Genomic DNA, 18,099 nt, shown 5'->3' with positions numbered 1-18,099 from the left:
TATTCTTCTTTCCGTAGGCAGTGTTTTGATGAGCTATATTTAACCTCTACCAAGAGCTTCATAATATTGCAAAAGATGGGACTTGTGGAATTAAAGGCTGTTCTTGGTATTGCAAATACAGTTGTTGCAGTTATAGCACCTATTGCTCCTCCAGAGGCAGCCATTTTGTAGCCTCCATATCCCTGGGTAGGATAAACATTTACTGCAATTCCTCCAACTGGCTTTCTGTGGTTAAAAGGTTTACTAAAGCCTACTCTGGCCATCCCTTGCTTTACACAAAAGATGGTGCTATGGCAGATTGTTTCAGTGAACCCCTTGGGCTGCAACGAAAAACAGCTCTGGGTTGCAGCCAGGATGGTAAGCACAGCTCATGTTTCGCATAATTCTGGAACTTTTAACTTTACCGCCATTTCTCACTGCATGAAACTGCTGCTGTACTTATGGCTAGGAATGGGTGAGCATGCCAATTTCAGTTTCTCTCAGTATCTTGTTTATCCAATCTTAAATTCTGTTCTCCACATTTCCACAGCAGCAAGCGATTAAAAAAAAAAGTCTGCATTTTATCAGCATTTTAGTGTGAATTTCTCTTCATATACACATTTTGCATGTGATTTTAATTAATATACACATTTTTGCAATTTCCCCTAATATAATGCATTTCTTTATGTTAGTTTCAGAAATATATGCATTTATATCAACACTTTGTCCTAGTACGTGCATTTTTGTACATGTGAGTTGGCTGGAGAATGGCCCTGCAAATTCTGAAGGATGAATTTTGAAGGACGGCTGTGTTTTAGTTCATACCTTGTTTCAGAAAGTGCAAATTATGTTAAGTTCACCTTGAAATGTGGACCAGATCAAATTTTTCCACTACCCCTATAAATGTCATAATGTCCTTGGCTTGCCTGCTGTAGCCGATGACTGGCAGGAGCTGCCAGCTTGGTGATGAGCCACCAGGTCTACAGGCTGCAGCATCTCCATGGGCAGGGAAGAAGTCCAAGTACTAGTTGTCTTCCCTGTCTCTGCCTTCTGCTGATTCCTGGCTTTATCTCCTGGCTCAGGCCTCTGGCATGATTCCCGGTTCCAACTTGACAGCTACCTCTGACTCACTGATTTTGTGCAATGGTGGAAGCACTCTTGAGTTGGGGATTGTATGGTCTGCCAAGTCCTCTGGAGAGAGACCCTGAGAGAAGCCCAACCAAAGAATTGGGTGGTGGTATCAAGGCACTTCATTCTATCCCATTAGTACAATCCCTCTGTGTGTCTAATTGGCAGGTTGGGCAGAGCTCTCCTAAACAGCAGCTATGTTGAGCAGAGCATTCATAAAACTAGTAGGGGCCGTGTCCTTGTGAGCAGCAGATCTTGGCTGCTCATAATCTCATGGATCTTGCCACTTTATTTCATTTCTTATGAATACAATAATTTACGTCACAGTCCCAATTTCCAGAAATTGAAGCTCAGACCAAGAGGAGTTAAAGACACACCAAGTAAGTGCTGGGAGGACAGACACGCCGTCAAATATCGCTTCTTCCCAGTTTAGTAGGCAGAACATCTTGCCACTCAATGTGGCTATGGGGGAAGATGGAATTGTCATTATCAATGCCGTCTGGTGGTCACTATTAATATTTTGCATGACCCAATGCAAGCCACAAAGTGGTTGTTGAACTGCATGGCATTGATTCAGAGAGATCAAAGTATTTCCCCTAATGCCCCAAGGGTTAGTTGTACTTTTAAGAAGCACCCAGGGAGAACAGCTCTTTTTGAACCAAGCAGTAGGCAAAAACACGCAACTTGTGATCTGCTCTCATGGGGACAAACGAGTGGGAAAGTGACTAGCCTTTCCCTGCAATTAAATTGTCTCATAACCTAATCATGATCACGACTGGGCTGGCAACTAATGGGTTGCTGTTTCTCTGAACTGGGCCATGCCCACAACTGAGCATTGCCACAGAGAATCTCTCGGAAGAATGCTTACTCTAAGCATCTGGTTTTCTGAATAAAAGGGACGCTGTTGGCATTGTCTTGAGGTCATGACAAACTGGCACTGCATTGTAAACAGATACTTTGTCCCTACCTCACCCCTTCCCTCCTCCACATTTCCTGAATGGATCACCGGGGGGGGGGAGGGGTTGGTAGCAGAGTCTGGAGGGAAAGTCTTATTGCTAAGCAGATTCTGCAGAATAAGTTTCCAAACTCTTTAGTAACTTAAGCTTTCTGTACTGAAAACAATCTATAGCAGAAGAAGGTGTATTTTTTTATCAGTAAGAACAGAAGTTAGGGGTTTGTTTGTTTTTTAAGTAATTCAGGATGTGTACTACTTTTATAGATCTCCTGAGGATTTCAGCTGTTTGTTCAGATGACATAAAACAGAAGAGGAAATAAATGCAAAAGGTTTGCAGCAACGGATCCTAAAAATACCTAAATCTGTTGAGAGAGAGAGAGAGAGAGAAATGCTGAGGGCTGAACCAAACCAGCACTGGCAATGCTCAGAAAATAGGGCCTTCTATTAGCTTTATACAAACAAAACAAAACAAAATCAGATTCTCTAGTTATCATCAGAGATATTGTTAAGATGTTTGCTGAGAAGCAAGGCTCACTCAGAGGACAAAATCAATACATAAAATGTTTGAATGCATTTCACAAATCTGTTGTTTAAAATGTTAAAAGCAGTTGTGGGGATGCAGTGGGAAACTGATCAAGACTGCACCACCAATGGGAGAGGGTTTTTTTAACCCTTTCTCCTCTGCCAAAGTCTCAGTGAACATCTCCCCACCCAAAAAGCTTCTATTGAGCCCAGACAGAAAGCTTCCATTCATTTTAATTTTATTATATGTAAGTTATTTCATTATTTATTGGCTTTAAATTGTAAAATGTGGTAGTAAATTAATTCCCTACTCTCCCTGCTAGTGGATACTGATGCCACTATTCTTTGTTCCTTCCTTCCTTCCTTCCTTCCTTCCTTCCTTCCTTCCTTCCTTCCTTCCTTCTGTTCTTTCTTTCTTTCTTGCTTGCTTGCTTGCTTGCTTGCTTTCCATCAAATTAACTTAAGCAATGCCAGAAGTGCCAACTTGGCCCCGTGACCATGGGTGTCTGGGGCCGTGGGTGCCATGCAGTGTGCATAGCCCTAGCACCAAAATTTGTGGGTGTCCAGCCCCTTCATGGGGAATCTTGTGGGTGCTCAGGCACCCAGGGCCCCAGGGAGTTGGCACCTATGAGCAATGCTGGGTCCATTGCATTATAATATTCATTCTCTCTCCATAATGATACATCTGCAGCAAAAGGTATCCACCAACTAGACTCTAGCTGTTCTGCAACAAGCTGTAAACTCTAATGAAGCTTAAACTTCAAAGGGAAACAAAATCTAACAGCACGTCGAAATGGCTATTTATAAAGAAAATAACAATCTCTGTCCCATTTCCAAGGGACCTGGCTGACCTGCACACACTGAAATCTGAATACTACTGAATCAAGGCGATTCCTGGTGGTACCTGCTGAAAGACTCAGGAGGCTGCTGCCATAAGAATATCGATCATAGTAGTGTCTGTCAGTCATCCTTTACTATTGAAATTATTATTGACCCAGAAACTTGCTAATTCGCATCCACACACCCCTGTGTATTCCTAATTGTGGTGAAAGCGCTCCTCAGCTGTCAGCAGAGATTTGATAAGGCAACAGGACACTTGTTTTCATGGAACGCTTTGCTGCAACTTTAATGAAATGAGAGCTGTTAAAGTGGTTCAGTATAGCCTCTTCTGCACAACCGGCACCAAATGAATCCAAGAACATCCCAGATAAGACGGGACAGGTGTCAGATATGCAAAGCAAGACCGTACCTTTATGAGATGTGCAGAAAAGGGAATCCCAGCAGGCACAGTCATTCTTACCCCGTGTGGCAAAACCCACTCACTGGCATTGACTTTAGGATCCTTGTTGATCTTTCAATCTAGTCACCCTATGTGGGGGTAAGCTTTTTCCTTGCCACAGGAATATGGTGATTCCCAATCCCAAACACCGTAGGGTACAATCAAACTTAAAGCTGCTATCTTTCACCAGAGAGCCAAGCAGGTACTTGGACTGTCAAGCGGAAGACAGGGGAGGCTCGGCGCATGGGATTAGACCATTAGTCTGTGATGCTTTGCTAACCACTGTTTTGCGAAAGTAACACCACAGTTTCCAGCAGCCTTAAATCCAGACTCTGACTCATGAGGCCATCACAGCATTCGAGCAATAAATCATCTAGTAATTATGCCAATAACTGTTCCTGTTTGGTACACTAAGCAAAACAAATCCTTTCTTACGTTTTCTCAGCACTGTGGTGCAAAAATAACTTGCGGTCTATTCTTGACATCTGTTCCTTTTCACATGCAATTCTTTCCATCTTCTCTGAATGCTACAACTGGGCATCATTTCTAGAGCACTTTCTGCTTGCCCTCACAACAACCTTCTGCGAATGGGTCACTATCGTCTTTCATTTTACAGATGGCAAACAGAAGTGGAGAGACAAAATGACTTCATCACAGTAACTCATGATGACAAAAGTAGCACTTGAATCCAAGTCACATATCCACCTCTGCTACTCCAGCTCCCGGACCTTCCTGGATCTAAATGTGGGGTGCTTTTTAGAAAAAGCAAAGGGATGGTGGAAGCAGAGAGGGCTTTCATTCATTGCCCTCCCGGCTGCTGATTTGTCCCTCCAAGAATATCTGCACTGACTTCCTCTCCCTTATTTCCTTCTTTGGCATCCTAGCAGCAGGAAAGCCCTCAAGAGGAACACACAGAACAGCCCTATATAGGTTTCCTGAGTAGTAAACAGAATTCAGGGGGCTGACTCGAACATCAAGGTGCATAGGATCACAGCATATTAATGCATCCACATGGTAGTTTTGGAAGGGGTCAAAATAATAATAATAATAATAATAATAATAATAATAATAATAATAATAATTTATTTATACCTCGCCCATCTGGCTGGGTTTCCCCAGCCACTCTGGGCGGCTTCCAACAAAACACTAAAATACAATAGTCTATTAAACATTAAAAGCTTCCCTAAACAGGGCTGCCTTCAGATGTCTTCTGGTAGTTGTTTTTCTCTTTGACATCTGGTGGGGGGGGGTGTTCCACAGGGCGGGTGCCACTACCGAGAAGGTCTTCTGCCTGGTTCCCTGTAACTTGGCTTCTTGCAGCGAGGGAACCACCAGAAGGCCCTCGGCACTGGACCTCAGTGTCCGGGCAGAACGATGGGGGTGGAGATGCTCCTTCAGGTATACTGGACCGTGTGTTTGGAGGTACATATCCAACACACTGGGCAAGATCAGTGTGGCAGTCTGCATTAAAAAGTATGATCCCTTTACTTGTAATATGCATGAAGAGCTCAAAGTGGCTTGCATGTTTCCTAGGCAATCACCCGTTTAGGCAGCTTACAAGGCCAAACTTGTCACAGGAAGTGCCAAGGACACATTTACACACAAATATGTCTGTTGTTCCAAAGCCAATTCTTTTATTTTACCATTAAAGTGGTAAGCCAAGTACATGAGAAGCTACTGTGCTCCAAGTTTTGATGCATCTTCCTCTGCAGATTTATATTGCTTTGGGAACCCATCTAAAATGTGTTCGCACAAAGTTTGCAGGTGTTTATGTGACATCCATGGTCGATCAAGAGTCCATTATGATTTGTTGGTGAGGACATCAAATGGCAGGATGCCAAGCAACTGTCATATCCCACACTTCCCAGCACATCTTCCTATTACTTTCCTTACTGCAAAACGTTTGGGGGTTTTTTGGGAAGTAAAATCAAACAAGAGCACCAAATCCACTATAATTGTGCAAGCTGAATTTGCCTGTTTTGTGATTCAATGCCACCCACGAAATAGCAACAGTCTGGCAGCGGCCGTGATTTCTCTGAGACAAAGGGAATTTCCAGTTCTGAATATTGCAAGCTAGAAGCTTCATGCAAGGGATTGGGGAGGGGGAATTATCCACAACACAATCAAGAGGAACGGGTGTCACATCTGTACTAAATCTGATTTCTTCCTCAGTTGCTAAGCACCTTGGTTATAGATGCAGTTGTTTTTCCCTTCTAACGTCACATCTGGAGCCTGAGCCAGAGGTTTTGTTTCCTGAATTCTAATTACATACTTTTTAAAGGTCACCCAGAAGGAAGGATGGCAGAGGAGTCTTAACATAATGCCAGGGATGAATTAGGGCACCGTGAAACCTGAAAGATTGTCTCTCCAGTCCCAGACCAAAGAGGGGAGTTCTTCAAGGGTGCAGAATTTCAGCCAGACTCTCTGAAGGCATGTTGGGAATACGAAGGGAGTGGTAGGAAATATTATGACAGTGTATTAAACCTTGGCTGCACATGCATCTGAATGAGAAAAGCAATGAAACGAGCAGCCAAAAACTCTGCATCCCAGACTCAGAAAAATAGTTCAGTGATTTAAAAACATTCAGTTGCATCTCAGGAATGCCTGCGAAAATGTACTCACTTTCACAGCCCAGTACAAAGCTACCAACAACATCCACTTCTCCCCAGGATGAGAAGCAAACGGCTATCAAAATATCAGGGTCAGCAGTTCCATGGATCAGGATAACAAGTGGGATGGTCACTGTTAGAAGGCTGTCATGCTGCGCTGCCATTGTCATAATTACACCATGCTGGTGTCAATCATTGGGTGTGAATCCTTCACTAATGCCTTGACAACTAACTAACTAACTAACTAACTAACTAACTAACTAACTAACTAACTACATCCCAGGGTTACTATCTGAGTTTCTCACAGTGTTCTGGAACAACCCAACATCAAGGGATTGTGGGAAAATAAAATGGCAGCCACCCAATAGTGTTCAAAGCTCTGCTGCTGGGTAAGCCAGCTAGAGCTCACCAATAAGGGGGTACAGGCTGCCACAAGACACTTCACTCAAATATGAAGCTGCACAGGGTCTTGATTCCTCGGCAGCAGGTTTTAAGCATCTTTCTGCCTAAACCAAAGCCACTGTTCAGCCGTTCAACACCAGAGGCACTTCCTCTTTCTGTACTCAACTCACAAGGACACAGCAGTATGTTTTGTGATGTAGGAGATGTTCAGAGATGGAGTGGCTTGCATATTTGTGCAGCCACAGATTCTAGCTTTCCCAGAAGTTATTCTCCCAGCCATACAGCAGACTAACAATGGCTTGGCATGGAAGCATGTCTGACAGGATTCCCTGAGAACACGGACTGCTTCCTGCATTTTGAGTGATATCCAAAGTTAGTCATAATCAATTCAACTAACTGGTCTTGCTACCAGAAGCCCATGCAGTGCAACTATGCTGAGGTTCTTGTGCCAGCGCTCCATGCTTTTTATTGGCTACCTGTTGTCAGCTACTCTACCTACCAAAATTCACCTTCTGCATCCTTGCCAGGCAAGCCCAGCTACTAGCTAGCCAATAATTAACTTCCTCTTCTTCTTGAGCAAATTTTGAGGGTGGCTGGGGGGCTACAGAAAAAAGGAGGGGAAAGTTCTGCTGCACAAGTGGAAGACTGTTGCACTAACAAAATGGCAGCATTGGAGACAACCCAGTCTAAATACAATAATACATAATAAAAAAATATAATTTCACTACAACACACACACACACACACACAATTAGCAGTTTATTTTACATACATCGAAATTTAAGTGAGCATAAAGGTCACCAAAGTAAAATAATTTCACACCTATACATAGCCCCGAAGCTGACAACATTAGGCGTTCAGCCCCTTTCAGTGTGGGTTTCACTGACAATCACTCATAAGTGAACAACAGGCAGAGTGTTAATTCTGGCCTCTTTCTAAAACCTGATGAGGTCTGGCTCCAATTCAGCCTTGGTTTTACTCTCACCCATGAACGTGCCAGGCAGGTAGGTATTCAAGATCAGGCATCAATCTGTCACCTAAAAGTACACACTTACCTGTACACACTTACCTTGGACTGGGAGTAAGCTCCACTGCACTTACTGGGGTTTTCTTCTAAATTAACATGTGTAGGATTCCCCTGTTAGACCAGAACGCATTCATCAGTAACTAATTAAAGCCAATCTCTGGTACACAGACAACTTTTAAAAATGACCTGTGATATTCTGGCACCTCAGTCCTAAAGGTTCTAATCGTCTTGGTACACAAACATTGTTGTTGTTGTTGTTGTTGTTGTTGTTGTTGTTGTTTAGTCGTTTAGTCGTGTCCGACTCTTCGTTACCCCATGGACCAGAGCACGCCAGGCACTTCTGTCTTCCACTGCCTCCCGCAGTTTGGTCAAACTCATGCTGGTAGCTTCAAAGACACTATCCAACCATCTCATCCTCTGTCATCCCCTTCTCCTTGTGCCCTCCATCTTTCCCAGCATCAGGGGCTTTTCCAGGGAGTCTTCTCTTCTCATGAGGTGGCCAAAGTATTGGAGCCTCAGCTTCACAATCTGTCCTTCCAGTGAGCACTCAGGGCTGATTTCCTTAAGAATGGAGAGGTTTGATCTTCTTGCAGTCCATGGGACTCTCAAGAGTCTCCTCCAGCACCATCATTCAAAAGCATCAATTCTTCGGTGATCTGCCTTCTTTATGGTCCAGCTCTCACTTCCATACATCACTACTGGGAAAACCATAGCTTTTACTATACGGACCTCTGTTGGCAAGGTGATGTCTCTGCTTTTTAAGATGCTGTCTAGGTTTGTCATCACTTTTCTCCCAAGAAGCAGGCGTCTTTTAATTTCATGATTGCTGTCACCATCTGCAGTGATCATGGAGCCCAAGAAAGTAAAATCTCTCACTGCCTCCATTTCTTCCCCTTCTATTTGCCAGGAGGTGATGGGACCAGTGGCCATGATCTTCGTTTTTTTGATGTTGAGCTTCAGACGATATTTTGCGCTCTCCTCTTTCACACTAAATAAAAGGTTCTTTAATTCCTCCTCACTTTCTGCCATCAAAGTTGTGTCATCTGCATATCTGAGGTTGTTGATATTTCTTCCAGCAATCTTAATTCTGGCTAGGGATTCATCCAGCCCAGCCTTTCGCTTGATAAATTTTGCATATAAGTTAAATAAGCAGGGAGACAAAATACAGCCTTGTTGTACTCCTTTCCCAATTTTGAACCAATCAGTTGTTCCATATCCAGTTCTAACTGTAGCTTCTTGTCCCACATAGAGATTTCTCAGGAGACAGATGAGGTGATCAGGCACTCCCATTTCTTTAAGAACTTGCCATAGTTTGCTGTGGTTGACACAGTCAAAGGCTTTTGCATAGTCAATGAAACAGAAGTAGATGTCTTTCTGGAACTCTCTAGCTTTCTGCATAATCCAGCGCATGTTTGCAATTTGGTCTCTGATTCCTCTGCCTCTTCTAAATCCAGCTTGCACTTCTGGGAGTTCTCGGTCCACGTACTGCTTGAGCCTTCCTTGTAGAATTTTAAGCATAACCTTGCTAGCGTGTGAAATGAGTGCAATTGTGTGGTAGTTGGAGCATTCTTTAGCACTGCCCTTCTTTGGGATTGGGATGTAGACTGATCTTCTCCAATCCTCTGGCCACTGCTGAGTTTTCCAAATTTGCTGGCATATTGAGTGTAGCACCTTAACAGCATCATCTTTTAAAATTTTAAATAGTTCAGCTGGAATACCATCACTTCCACTGGCCTTGTTATATGCAGTGCTTTCTAAGGCCCATTTGACTTCACTCTCCAGGATGTCTGGCTCAAGGTCAGCAACCACACTACCTGGGGTGTATGAGAAATCCATATCTTTCTGGTATAATTCCTCTGTGTATTCTTGCCACCTCTTCTTGATGTCTTCTGCTTCTGTTAGGTCCTTACCACTTTTGTCCTTTATTATAGTAAACTTTGAACAAAATTTTCCTTTCATATCTCCAATTTTCTTGAACAGATCTCTGGTTCTTCCCATTCTGTTGTTTTCCTCTATTTCTTTGCATTGCTCGTTTAAGAAGGCCTTCTTGTCTCTCCTTGCTATTTTTTGGAAATCTGCATTCAATTTCCTGTATCTTTCACTATCTCCCTTGCATTTTGCTTGCCTTCTCTCCCCCGCTATTTGTAAGGCCTCATTGGACAGCCACTTTGCTTTCTTGCATTTCCTTTTCATTGGGATGGTTTTCGTTGCTGCCTCCTGTATAATGTTACGAGCCTCCATCCATAGTTCTTCAGGCACTCTGTCCAGCAAATCTAAATCCTTAAACCTGTTCCTCACTTCCACTGTGTATTCATAAGGGATTTGATTTAGATTGTATCTTACCGGCCCAGTGGTTTTTCCTACTTTCTTCAGTTTAAGCTTGAATTTTGCTATAAGAAGCTGATGATCTGAGCCACAGTCCGCTCCAGGTCTTGTTTTTGCTGACTGTATAGAGCTTCTCCATCTTTGGCTGCAGAGAATATAATCAATCTGATTTCGATGCTGCCCATCTGGTGATGTCCACGTGTAGAGTCGTCTCTTGTGTTGTTGGAAAAGCGTGTTTGTGATGACCAGCTTGTTCTCTTGACAGAACTCTATTAGCCTTTGCCCTGCTTCGTTTTGCTCTCCAAGGCCAAACTTGCCAGTTGTTCCTTTTATCTCTTGATTCCCTACTTTAGCATTCCAATCCCCTATAATGAGAAGAACATCCTTCTTTGGTGTCACTTCTATAAGGTGTTGTAAGTCTTCATAGAATTGGTCAATTTCAGTTTCTTCAGCACCAGTAGTTGGTGCATAAACTTGGATTACTGTTATGTTAAAAGGTCTGCCTTGGATTCGTATCGAGATCATTCTATCATTTTTGAGATTGCATCCCAGTACAGCTTTTGCCACTCTTTTGTTGACTATGAGGGTCACTCCATTTCTTTTGTGGGTTTCTTGCCCACAGTAGTAGATATGATGATCATCCGTACTGAATTCGCCCATTCCTGTCCATTTTAGTTCACTGATGCCCAGGATGTCAATATTTATTCTTGCCATCTCATTTTTGACCACATCCAACTTACCCAGGTTCATGGTTCTTACATTCCAGGTTCCTATGCAATATTTTTCTTTACAGCATTGGACTTTCCTTTCACTTCTAGGCATATCCGCAACTGAGCGTCCTTTCGCTTTAGCCCAGGCGCTTCATCAGCTCTGGATCTAACTTGTACTTGTCCTCCTCTCTTCCCCAGTAGCATGTTGGACACCTTCCGACCTGAGGGGCTCATCTTCCAGCGTCATAACTTTTATATGTCTGTTGTCTTTGTCCATGGAGTTTTCTTGGCAGGGATACTGGAGTGGCTTGCCGGTTCCTCCTCCAGGTGGATCACGTTTGGTCAAAACTCTCCACTATGACCTGTTCATCTTGGGTGCCCTGCTCGGCATAGTTCATAGCTTCTCTGAGTTCTTCAAGTCCCTTCGCCACGGCAAGGCAGTGATCCATGAAGTGGTACACAAGCATAGAATTATGTTTTGCATATCCCATCATAAGCCCCTCCTCCTGCCAATTTTGTAGGATTTAGGACTGGGTGAAAATTCGGTTTTTCTATAGTGAATTATTCAACTGCCTGACAGTATACATCTGCATGTGTTCTTACCTAGTGCAGATTGTACAATATAATTTACATTCCTTTCTCGTTATTCACAGGCAAAACACATTGTTGGAATGTAATCTGCTCCCCATGTAGTCTGCAAAGTGTATATTGAGGAATAATCAAAGGGTTTTAGGCTTGTCTTTCTCTAAGCACACTAAACATCCCTCCAGCACCTTGTGACATGATCACAGTGGATACCTTATGAGATGTATAATCTGATACCATCTGTAGTGTTGGCATTTCCTCACATTAGCCAGAGAAATGAATACTGATTGGCACATGGAATGGGGCTAGTCTTTCACCTTAACAGGGAAAACCATACTGGTGAAAATGTATTTGTATATTTAGCTAGACCTTTGACATATATTACAGGCATACCTGCAGAGATTTCTGGGCAACAAAATAAATAAAAATAATATTACACATTCTTGTTTGTAAGGGGCATTTCCACCCCCATCCATTCTACCTGGACACTGAGGTCCAGTGCCGAGGGCGTTCTGGCGATTCCCTCACTGCGAGAAGCCAAGTTACAGGGAACCAGGCAGAAGGCCTTCTCGGTAGTGGCGCCTGCCCTGTGGAACGCCCTCCCATCAGATGTCAAAGAGAACAACAACTACCAAACTTTTAGAAGACATCTGAAGGCAGCCCTGTTTAGGGAAGCTTTTAATGTTTGATGTATTACTGTATTTTAATATTTGGTTGGAAGCTGCCCAGAGTGGCTGGGGAAGCCCAGCCAGATGGGCGGGGTATAAATAATAAATTGTTGTTGTTGTTGCTGCTGTTGTTTTATTACACGACAAGGAACACAATTCAATGGGGCACTTCCCAGTACAAGCCCCATTAAAATGAACGAAATTGGCATAGGAGTACCATGTTTTTGTGTAGCTCACATTCAGTTCAATGGGCCGTGCCCAGGAGACGTTCCCAGTCGAGTGTGTCCAGTACTCAGGGCCAGCCCTACCATTAGGCAGAAGGAGGCAGGTTCCTCAGGTGGCAGATGCTGGAGGCCAGCAGTCTATCAACCATTCAATCTTTAATGCTGAGGATTTATGAATAATAAAAGCCTGGATATTTCCCCATGGAGTTAAAAAAGAAGACAGTACTGTGCAAAGAAAAGGCTCAAGAGTAGTCCTAACCACGGAATGGGAATCAGAGAAAATGACAATTTAATACAGAGCTAACCTCACCCTTTGGGTGGAGAGCTTTTTTGTAAAGTCTCTCATTTGCTGACAATGAGATAATAAATGCCTTCGATCCTAATGCTGTGGTTTCCTGCTATTGACTCATTTTACTGGGCTTCCACGATAGTCTCTCAGCTATCCTATGATAACTTGCTAAAACCTGCTGGCTAATTCTCTTTTTGAAAGCATCTCATTGTGCCTGAATCCTAGGCAACTGCAACCAGTTTTCCATTGCAAAATGCATGTAAAGGATGATAACTGAAAAGAGACCAGATCCACTGGGTGACATGCTTAGGACTAAAAGGGTGAGGTCCAATTACACGTTCCAAATCTGGATTAATCAGTAAATTGAGGATAAAAATTCCAGATTGTGTTTCTTCCTGTGGTTTTACCAGAATTATCCCAGTGAAGGAAAGGGGATCAATCCAGGCACGTTGAACATTCCTTGAGGTCACCACTAAGCAGATGTGGGGACAGTAGCAACATTTCCAGCTTCTGGGTAAATGAAATATAGTAGCCTCTCCAGCTTCACAGCTGAAGCCCCTGTTCAGCAGCTTGGTTGCGGTGGGTGGACAATGTTTGCATGCTCCCCACCACCACATGAAACAAAAACTTCCTGCACATTCAAAATTGGAGAGAAGGCTTGAAATTTCTCCTTAGCATGCTAGCAATCTTTCCTCAGGACAATTTTACACAGGGGAGCATGCAAACAAGTCAATCCCATGACAGCTGTCTGAAGTAGTACACTCCAGTATGATGCCCACTATGCTAGCCGGCTGACTGTATGATGGGACGCAGGTGGCGCTGTGGTCTAAACCACTGAGCCTCTTGGGCTTGTCGATCATAAGGTTGGCGGTTCGAATCCCCGTGATGGGGTGAGCTCCCGTTGCTCTGTCCCAGCTCCTGCCAACCTAGCAATTTGAAAGCTTGCCAGTGTAAGTAGATAAATAGGTACCACTGTGGCAGGGATGTGGTGGCACTGTGGTCTAAACCACAGAGCCTAGGGCTTGCCGATCAGAAGGTTGGCGGTTCAAATCCCCGTGACGGGGTGAGCTCCCGTTGCTTGGTCCCTGCTCCTGCCAACCTAGCCGTTCGAAAGCATGTCAAAGTGCAAGTAGATAAATAGGTACCATTCCGGCGGGAAGGTAAACCGTGTTTCCGTGCACTGCTCTGGTTCACCAGAAGCAGCTTAGTCATGCTGGCCACATGAACCGGAAGCTGTATGCCGGCTCCCTCAGCCAATAAAGTGAGATGAGCGCCGCAACCCCAGAGTCATTTGTGACCGGACCTAATGGTCAGGGGTCCCTTTACCTTACCGCTGTGGCGGGAAGGTAAACAGTGTTTCCATGTGCTCTGGTTTCCGTCACGGTGTTCCGTTGTGCCAGAAGTGGTTTACTCATTCTGGCCACATGACCGGAAAGCTGTCTGCAGACAAACACCAGCTCCCTCAGCCTGAAAGCGAGATGAGCGCCGCAACCCCATAGTCGCCTTTGACTGGACTTAACCATCCAGGGGTCCTTTACCTTTTTACCTTTACCTTATGAGCTCAGCTCTCAGAACTACCAAGATTCTTATCCTTGTGGATTTCAATTATTGGGCCAAATCCTCTGTTTGGTTAGAATGCCACAGAGGGAAAATACTAACAGTACCATGAGATTCAGAACATTTGAATGCCTACAAGCACATTGCATCCTTCTGCTGACTTTTTGATTTTGTGGCTGCTTCATTCTCGGTCCAAGCCCTTAAATCAGACCCTTCCTTTTGCTTGTGGTACAAAATACTTCTTAACATTCTACACGGTGCTCTCCAATGGCTAAGCCAAGTAAAAAAAGAGCTTTGCTTCATTTTATAGACCCATGCCATCGCCTCAGCCATTCTAAATGCAGAGCTCGTGTCCGTCAGTCTTCTTCCAGATTTGATTTGATTTGGTTTGGTTTCAACAGAGGAGTGGCGTCTGGTCATCAGAATTAGTAGCCAGAGCATTCGTAATCTAGATGAAAGCTTCCCGCCCCCTCGGCCGCTCTGAATTCCTAGGTCAACTTTTAGATTACGAATTAATATATTCCTCTCCTAAGCTGTGTACACACTGGCAGGTTAAAATGCAGCTAGGTTGTTCTTTTTCTCAATTCAGATCAAAGCTGTTGTTGTTGTTTAGTCGTTTAGTCGTGTCCGACTCTTCGTGACTCCATGGACCAGAGCACGCCAGGCACTCCTGTCTTCCACTGCCTCCCGCAGTTTGGTCAAACTCATGCTGGTAGCTTCGAGAACACTGTCCAACCATCTCGTCCTCTGTCATCCCCTTCTCCTTGTGCCCTCCATCTTTCCCAACATCAGGGTCTTTTCCAGGGAGTCTTCTCTTCTCATGAGGTGGCCAAAGTACTGGAGCCTCAGCTTCACGATCTGTCCTTCCAGTGAGCACTCAGGGCTGATTTCCTTAAGAATGGAGAGGTTTGATCTTCTGAGAGGTTTGATCTTCTTGCAGTCCACGAGACTCTCAAGAGTCTCTTCCAGCACCATCATTCAAAAGCATCAATTTTTCGGCGATCAGCCTTCTTTATGGTCCAGCTCTCATTTCCATACATCACTACTGGGAAAACCATAGCTTTAACTGTACGGACCTCTGTTGGCAAGGTGATGTCTCTGCTTTTTAAGATGCTGTCTAGGTTTGTCATTGCTTTTCTCCCAAGAAGCAGGCGTCTTTTAATTTCATGACTGCTGTCACCATCTGCAGTGATCATGGAACCCAGGAAAGTAAAATCTCTCACTGCCTCCATTTCTTCTCCTTCTATTTGCCAGGAGGTGATGGGACTAGTGGCCATGATCTTAGTTTTCTTGATGTTGAGCTTCAGTCCCTATTTTGCGCTTTCCTCTTTCACGAAAGACTTTGATTCCAGATTCTATTCCAACATCCCATTTTAATTTGATATCCATTCTTTCTCCTCTTGCCTTAACTACATCATAGGTTAATTCCACCAACTACCTTTGAGAAGTTTAACTACAGCTTTAATTTCGCCACATCTTCCTAAGAGGAATTGGAACCACTTTTATTATTACTTTGAAGCATACCTCCGGTTGAAAATTGTAAACATTAAAACTTCTTGTTGCTGCTTTTAGATGGGTCAGACAAAACCGTTGACTTGGGTTAGGAATTTTCTTCAGCCAAGTAAGCTGTGAAAATTCATGAAAGGAACAGCTTCCTATACGTTTGGAAGAGTCCCAAGCAGACCCGATGTTTTCAATAGGGCTTGTTCCCTAGTCAGTATGTTTACGATTGCAGCCAAAAGTTTAAGATTACTTTAAGATGCTGATCCCAGCATATCCCCAAAAGCAGCCAAAGTAAGGCTGTAAACAACAAACTCCAGGCAGGCATTCCCACTCATCTGATACTGCTGCTCTTGGCTGAACTGCTAAAATATTCTGTTACAGCCAGGTTGCTTAGAAATGCCAGAAGCTGAACATGTTCCTGGCAACTAGCAGGAGAAGAAGGAAAGGGAGGGTCATGCCACACCTTCTGCTGGTAATTTCAAGCATGCCCAAATTCTAGTTTGTGGCTGATTTAGTATGCCTATAGGTATTTGTTTATGCAGAGTTTTCAGGATGATCATTAATAATGTAATTATTAATGTATTAATTATTATTTAATTATTATTTAATTAAATATTAATTATTATTTAATTATTTAATATTAATTATTAAAGTTATTAATGTAAGAGTATTTTTTCCTAATGGATTAATGCAATTAATATTGTTAGCACTTAAGCTATGGTAGCTAGCTACCAGCAAAAGTAATTTAATTCCATAGCCTGAACTACTTTTCATAAATTGGTTGTAATGAAACTCATCACTGTTTAATTCCCATTACAGTCTTATTGATGCCTGACATGCTCCCTCTTAAGCCCCAATTTTCTTTTTCCAATGATGTACTGTTTCTCGATTGATTGTTTCGACGTTTCATTAATATATAATGCCTCAAGTGAATAAATTGAAATAATGGTAATCTGTTCCCACTGTGCTCTAATGACATTTCGCTGCAGTTAAGCTGGTCGTTTTTTTATTATTTAGAAGAAAACATTGAGATCTAAGTTTGGACAATCTAACGCATTTGGGGGGATCATGCCCCAAATAACATTTCAATCAAAATCTCTTTGGGGTGGGCCCACAAAACTGCAGGAGGCACAGAAGAGCTTACTGTGAATGTATATAATGTTCGAACTTTTCAAAATGCCCCAAAGACTAGGATTATATTTAACATTCTCTAATTTACATATTTTTTTAAAGTCTGTAATACATATTTTAATGGAATTTTGAAATATCTCTCTTCAGACTGCTTCCATCGATCATCCCCTCCTGAGACCTACTGTGACAAATGTGACTGACAAGAATGACAATACGTTGTGATAGAATGAACAGCGAAACCCACCTCTATGGTAATCTTTTTTCCCCTTCCCTGTTTCAAATGGGGCATCTTGAAATTCTTGGATGCTTGGAAACAAATATCAAAAATTATTTGTTTGCTGAAATAAAGGCTCTGGCCAAATCATCTCAGCCTTACAGTCCTAACCCTGCCCCCCTCCACCACAAAATAAGCAAAGATTTAAACAAGAATATAGTTAAGATTCAGTGGTTTTGTTGCTGATTACTAATCATGGCTGATTAGTATTCGTGTTAATTTTTAGTTGATGTTTTCATTTTTTGTATGCAATTATTTCACTGTCATATGTTATGTAATTCTACCCTAGAATCATATACGATGGAGGGTGAACAATGTTAAAGAAGACAGTGGTGATGATTATGTTAAACTGAACATATTTCAGCTAGTAAGGATATTTTTTTTTTATTTGTTTGTTTAAATGGCAGCCTTTCCAAGCCCTCTTTGAATTATTTCTTCAGAGGCAAAGAACTGACAGGAGGTTGGCTTGTTTGTTTTTTTACTCAAAAAAATATTTTTGCTTGCACTTTAAATGTAGTCTCTCCACCAATCCTTTGTCTTCCTCTGTTCTGATCTAACTCCTGAAATCTCTCCATTTAAAAAAAAAACCCACATAAAACAATAAAACTGAGAAAAATTCACAACCATACTTTTAAAACATGCAAAAGTTTTAAATAGTAAGGCAGAGTACAATTTTGTTCTACCACTCAACTCTAGCTTACTTTACTCTGGGTTAGGAGATGGGGAGGAGCAAATATGCTTTGCCCATTGTTAGTAACATGGTTATATATACCTGACGACGCCCACATGTAGCTTCTGTTAGGTTACCTAAGAAAATGGAAATAGCTCCGAGAAGGGGAAGGATGTGTGAAACAGTCCTCCTGAGGAATGAAGACAGGAAATGAATTTTAAAGTGGCTTGTGCAAGTGCTGCTTTTTGCAGGACAAAAAAAT

General features: G+C 42.8%; 1 long non-coding RNA gene across 1 annotated transcript; it reads left to right on the top strand.

Annotated features, from left to right (window-relative positions):
* The first annotated feature begins 1,669 nt into the window (after positions 1-1,669).
* LOC307210160 lies at positions 1,670-13,638 on the top strand. The gene is made up of 3 exons (XR_013835888.1): positions 1,670-2,832; positions 4,480-4,519; positions 12,928-13,638. It is a non-coding gene; the product is annotated as an uncharacterized lncRNA (long non-coding RNA).
* The last annotated feature ends 4,461 nt before the right edge of the window (positions 13,639-18,099 follow it).

This window comes from Podarcis cretensis (assembly GCF_951804945.1).
Source record: "Podarcis cretensis genome assembly, chromosome: 2".
NCBI lineage: Eukaryota > Metazoa > Chordata > Lepidosauria > Squamata > Lacertidae > Podarcis > Podarcis cretensis.
This window is presented reverse-complemented; position numbering and strand designations above follow the sequence as displayed.